This window comes from Artemia sp. Qi Xiang Cuo, chromosome 2 (genome assembly GCF_049724085.1).
Source record: "Artemia sp. Qi Xiang Cuo chromosome 2, ASM4972408v1, whole genome shotgun sequence".
NCBI classification, from domain to species: domain Eukaryota; kingdom Metazoa; phylum Arthropoda; class Branchiopoda; order Anostraca; family Artemiidae; genus Artemia; species Artemia sp. Qi Xiang Cuo.
Window position 1 is genome coordinate 28,170,488 of NC_142795.1, and position 7,009 is coordinate 28,177,496.

A 7,009-nucleotide genomic window follows, 5' to 3' on the forward strand; every position below is an offset into this window, starting at 1 on the left:
TTTTATTTAGTAAAGTCCAAATTATATTCTGGTCTTGAAACGACATGGGTGTTGTCAACTCTACTCCTTTTAATTTTTGCTCGTTTTGAGTTTGACTAGGTTATCTATTGTAATTTCTGTTCGCTTTGGGTTTCTTTTATTGGTGAAATAAATAAGCAGAAATAAAGTCAAATAATGTTCAAAGTAAAGACCATGGAGTCTAATATTGGGTTTATTGGGTTATAAGTTTAATTGGGTTTCTTTTAATGGTGATTTGTGGTAGTTTTACACTTGGAAGATAAGAAAAACAAATTCGTAGAATTTGACAACGCTTTCATCCGTAAAAACTTAAACAATAAGAATTTGTTGGTTCCCAAAGCCAACTATCCTTTCAGAGGAAAGCTAAACCTTCTTAAACTTTTTGGTGCCACTTAATTTTGATGATTGTTCGCCTACATTTGTTTTATTTGGCACCCGCTGCTGCCATTTTTTTCCGCGCGGGGGGGGGGGGAGATGTATATCCCGGGGGAAAACGCCTAGAACCCGTCAATTCATACATGATAACAGCACATTTGTAAGAAGTTATTTGGTTGTTTAAAAATTATGAAGTCTTTACGGCAGTGCCACATTTTCGTCAGTGTTGCAAAACTGTACCATGAATACGATTAAGCGAAATTAATTGGTTGAAGTTGACAATGTTTTTGTTCGTAACACTGACAATTTATAGGTTCCCGAAGAAAACTATACAATCAAGGGAAAGCTACATCTTCTTAAGCTGTTTAGTGAGATTTTTTTAGCTCGTTCTTTCCCTCGCATTTTTTTTTAACTTTGCACCCACTGCCCCAAACACTGCATAACTACATATTTACGTCAAAATTGTTATTAGCAATGATATTTGAATTTGCCAAAAAAATCGAACGGTGTTTTGCACAAAATAACTTTTATTTTTCAATTTTTTAAACTAAAACACCAAAACAGGGTATTTCTCAAAACAATAACAAAAGAAGACAACTTTCTATGGAAATGCCAAAAACAGTATTTTTAACATCTAGGGGGAAAGGGCCTCTCTGGTCCCCAATTGGCACAACTTGAGTGGGTGGCCAATCTTCGCCCTTGCCTCTTCTAGCTATGATCGTTAATATCTCCCATGGTGTAACTTCAAACATCACAGGAATTCGAGAAAACAGATGTGTTAGATGCCGCCTATCGATCACCATGAGGAAAAAATGCTCAGCTATTTCTTTTGTTTTTAGTATGGAGAGTTGTTTAAGACAAATGTAACATAGAGTTAGTCAAGGTGATATCAAAAAGATTATTTAGTATTGATGATCACTGTGTTTTTTCACCGTTTTATCAATACTCAATGTAGCTATTTTGTAAAAGGACGCACAAAGTTGAGAGTTTGTCAAGTGCTTTAATGTTAAAATCCCAAAAACTTAAAAAGAATAGGACCTGATCAATTTGGCTTCTGAACGGCACATATCAATGAAAAAAAGTTTCATTCAATATAATCACGTGTAATGCAAAGTAAAAGTTCATTCACATAAAATAAACCATTAATAATAAAATTAAAACCTTAAACTTTTAGTCAATGAAATACACTAATTCAAGGAAATATTCAGTCATCCATAAAATAGAATTGCACAAATCCAAATATACTTTGAAAAAAAATCATTGACCAATACTTACAAATGAAACTAGTGGGAAAGACAGAAAATACTTTTGCTGAGACAATTGAAAGGCAATTCAACTTTTTTTTTTAATAATTTAGGAAGATTAGTTAGAAAGCAAATGCTGATATTAGATATTCCCTAAGAAATAAATAACAAACTAAAATTTTCTTAACATATCTAGAATTGCCTTCCTATTCTCCTATCTTTCTTTGGGGTTTCGAGACTAATAGATTCATGACCCTCTTTTAGAGAGGCTCAGAGACAGAACTCGTTCATACCCATTGTGGATTTTCAGCATTTTCTCAGCTTGGATATCTCATTGGAGCTCATTAGCATTTTCAAAATGAGGCCACTTCTGCTCAAAAGTTCAAATAATGAGTTTACTGGCATCCAATTCAGAGGCCTCACGTGCCAAAATGTTAGGGTAAGGCAATGGATTTTACCGACTGGTTGGTCATTTTTACCGACAGATTTTGGTGACATTACTGTTAAAAAACTTCTTTTTTTTTCTTTTTTACCGACTGAGGTTGATCTTCTCTGGCATATTTTTGTTATATATTTCCATCCGCTCATTTACCCTAGTAAAAAAATTTATCCAGTAAAATAGTGGCACTTGGCACCACTATTTTACTGACTCATTTTTTTTTTACCGACCGACTGAAAATATCAGAAGGGGGCGTCCACACACACGTGACGTCCTTGATCTTATTATCAGTACGCATAAAGGCATCTTTTTGGATTGCCCACCGAAATAAATTGAGCAGGAATCACATCGTCGCAGCCAAAAGCTTCAGAGGCGACTGGAGATTCTTCTTGGGCACCTCTGTAGGCACAGGAGAAATTAAGGTCTAAAGTAAGGGCCCAACACATTAAGAAGGGGAGGGGGGCTAGATTCGAAAAAACAGGCAAATTATATTCAAAATACGGGGAATTATTTAAGAACTAGATATTTTTTTTGGGGGGGGGGGGCTCCCCATCCCTTCAGTGCATACATACCTGTCTTTTTATCTTAACCAAATGGTTCCAAAAAAAGGACTTTTTATTTCAAATGATAAGCCAAAAACAGAGGCTACTTTTAATTCATTCATCAGGCTCATTACCTTCCTTACAGAGCTTGATACCTTGATACTTGCATGCTTCTTATATCTTGATGTGTTTGCAGCTTCTTATATCGAAGTCCAATACATTTAAAGCAGAACGAGAAAGTAAATCAAACACCACAAACCAAGATTACAATCTTGCGTTGGTACGCCACTTTTCACTTTAAATAATGAAATACTTCTAAGCGGAATGAAAAATAGTAGAATAATATTGCTGTATTCCAACAGCACACCTTTTAGTTTAGAATTTCTTTTAGTAAGCCTGTGACTATAAATTTACCGCACATTTCACTTGGTAGAATAGAAAAAAGCAATACAGTTAAACGGAGAAATGAGGAAGGACAGTGTTTCAATAAGGACACTCAAACTATTCCACGCTACATTAGCGATACAGCAGCTCTCAAAATTCTTTACAACCTTTATGTTACTCAGAATCATTAGCTAGATTTTCTTCAGATTTTTTAAAACCGTCTTTTCTCTGTTTTCACGACAGGTCCGTAATTAAGATGCTTATTTGGAACATATTTTTTTCGTCCAAAAGATTTATTTAATTACAAAAACTGGACCAATCTCCAAATTCTATTTTCACGTTCAACGAAAAGCTGCAAAATAAGTTCTGGTGCATTGACAAAAAGCCTCCCGAGTCCAGAAAGCAAGGACTTGGGAACTAAAAAAATGCGCTTAGCTAATGGTTTTGGCAACATTCTATTTTTAGAGGAAGAGGAAGGAGTTCGAGCCTTGAAAAGCAGTTTGACCCAAGGATTATTCACAATCTTAAGTACACAGCGGAAATAATTTAAGGAAAGAATACTAAGATCCAGAGGAGAGAGGATGTTTTTTACGGGACGAAAAACCATATAACAAGTTTAGGACCCCCCTCCGTAATTCAGTTTCGCGAAAGCGTGTTTCATTACGTGCATACCCTGTATAATCCACTTTTGGTGAAGCTTAGTGCATCATATGCGGTTTTTGTCATCAATTCGAAAGAAGAAGCCCCCAAAAGAAGAAAAAAGGTAAAAAGAACAAAAAACTCGCTTTAAAACTGTTTTTTTATGTTCTTGTAATTTATGGGTACGGTATGGTTCTCCTATATTTACTACGCCTATATTAAAATAACACCAAATTTTAGAATTTAGCATTACCTATATAGCCCCAGATGCTTTAAATCGCTTGTAAGCAAAAGGCTAATAATTGCAAAAGGCGCATACTCCCTTCATATTGGGTTATTTCAAATTTACGAGTAGTATGTTTAATGTAGTTTTATCATTAATTGTATATATTTTATCTGTATTCCGTATTCCATTTCATACATTGAAACTGGTAAGAATTAGAGTAGTTAAATCTACATTTTTTTTTAAATATGCGGAACATTTGTAATATTGTTTCCGTCAAGTTTTTCATATTTATATCTACGATATATTTTGGCGTGGCATTCATTTTTATGACTAACTTCCTTCATTGTGCTAGAATTAATTTTTTTTTCCAATTCATTCAGGTTTTCTCCTGAAAAGTCGATATTTTCCGACGTATATAAGGTGATTCAACTAGCTGAACGTTGGATACGCTGCCCAGAAAGCTTCAATAGCGCTCATAAATATACATTATACGTTTGGGGGGAGAAAAATAGATGGAGAAAATCTCCTTTATTTTTTTTACCCCTGTTGCCCAAATTTTTGTTAACTCAACATGTTTTTTCCCTATATTTTATTTGTGTTTTGTATTCTATTTTATATTCTGCAACTGGTAAGAGATATACTACTACTACTAACAACTCACCGCAGCACCAAGCCAGCTGAGGCCAACACCAATACACACGCTCCTCCTCCATCCCAATCTATTCAAAGCCTCCCTTTTTACACCCGCCCATGAAGTTCCCATTTCCTTTAAATCTTTCTTTATTACGTCCTCCCACCCCAGACGAGGACGACCTGTTTTCCGTTTAGCCCTAGACGGTTGGTCGAAAGAGCAATCTTCGGCAATCTGTCATCCTTCATCCGCACAACGTGCCCTAGCCTAGGTAAGAGATATAATATTTAAACTTCAAGTTTGTTTAAAACGCAGAATATTTGTAATGTTGTTTCTGTAATATTATTTCTAATTCATTCAGCTTTCCTCCTGAAAAGTCGGCATTTTCCGATATTCATAAGGTTACTTGAATAGTTGAGCATTGAGTACGCTGCATAGAAGAACTCTTCAATAGCACTCCTAAATATACATAGGCGTACACATGTCACATATTTAAAAGGAGGGATAGATGGAGAGAATTTTCTTTATTTTTTTGCGTTTTCATGTGGTTTCTCAAAATTTCCCCAAAGGAAATGAGAAGGATCCATAAGACCATAAAGCTTTAAGTGGCCACCACGCCTCCCATTTTGTGCGGGTATTAAAATATAAAGCGCTTTATGTATAATTTAAGGTAAATCAACAAAAAAATCTTTTCGAGACAAAAATGAAGGAATTATAACTTCTGTATGCAGATATTCATTTGACTTTTCATTTTAGAACTCTTATTCTGTTTTATTGTACGGTAATCACTATCCAGAATTGAATTGATAGTAACTATATTTTCTATATTTAATCCAAATCAGGGATGATCTAAAGAATTTAGAGGCCTGTAGTTCAATACCAAAACGAGTATACCACTGAGAATATTAATGTGTAGAAGGATGGTTTACGGTATCGGGCGTGGATATACTTTAAATATTCACCAAATGCCTGTTTTACTCGGTAAATTCATCCTTGGTGGCAAGTCAAACTGTCTTCAACAATTGTTTTTTACTTATCATATGCTCTGACCTGCCTGGCACCAACTGACAATGGAGCACCTTCGGAGGACCCTAGTTCGATTATAACTGAGCATGTAATTTCAATCAGTCAGTTGGCATCAATAGAAAATATGTATTTTATTTTAATAACATAAATGAAAATCAAACAGAATTTAAAGACTTAAAATATGCAACCAGGCTCATACTAACATGAATTTAATCTTATTCTGCATACTGAAACGTAGAAAAAAAACTAGACATTACCTCAGTAAATGGTTGATACATTAAAATAAAAATGTTAAATTAATTAAAATATATGATAATTAACTGAAAAATAAATAAAAGATAATGATAATTAAAATAAAAGTCACCAAGCGATCTCAATTGCAAAACTCGCAGGCTTCGGCTCTTAATCGATCTGACTTCTCACAGCTAATATTAAAACAACATAACTTTACACTACAACAAACTGTTCTTTAACAAATGACGAATATCTTTCGGTATTTCAAAGCAATTCATAGTTAAATTTTAACCATCAAATTAGAAAAAGTACTTGTAAAACAAAGTTTCAAAAATAAAAATTTATTTACAGAAGAGCAATCGTTTACAGAGAGAAAAAAGAAAGTCACTTTAAAGAGGCTCGCAAACAAGTAAATTATCCTTACTTAAGCTTTAAAACTTATTTTGAAGGCATTATACGCAACACATTCTTTCGGTTCCAATGTTTAATGAACCTAAAACTTTTGGCATACACATACCAAGGGCGGAAGGTTTCCAGGCCCCTTTCCTCCAAATTTAAAAGCTCTGCGATTTTTTTAAAATTAAAACTACTAGCAAGTTACTGCAGCACCAAGTCGCCAAAGGCCGCCACAGCTGCGCACGCTCCTCCATCCCAATCTATTCAAAACTTACTTCTTTACACTCTCCTAAGAAGTTGCATTCCCTTAAATCTTTCCATATGACATCCTCCCACCATGGGCGTCCCTAGACTCATTTCATTGGGGGGGGGGGGGGCGATCTTCGTAAATTTTACCGAATCGATACCTGATTTATGCCAAATTTTCTGTAGAAATGGAGAATTTTGCTAAATTTCGGGCAATTTTGCAAAACCTTCGACGAAAATTTTACCGAATGCCAAAACCGTTGGAGGGACCGCACAATGATGTTCAATAATTTCAAATAGTTTATCGGCTTTTACGAACATCCCACCCCCTCCCCCCTCCATAAAAAATCCTACTCTCATGTCTGCTTCTTTATTTTTCATCAGTACAATAAAGTTTCCAACCGAAGGATAGCAAAATTGACAAACAAATTAGTTTACCTGTTACACCAAACACTAGCATTATAGGTGGCACGGATAGCTCAAGGGAATTCATAATCCCTGAATAGATACCACAGGTGTGTTTCAGAATACATTTTTGATTAATGGTCATTAAAGTTGTTATATCTTTAAACGATTAACAATCGTGGTCGCAGCACTAGCTGCAACCTA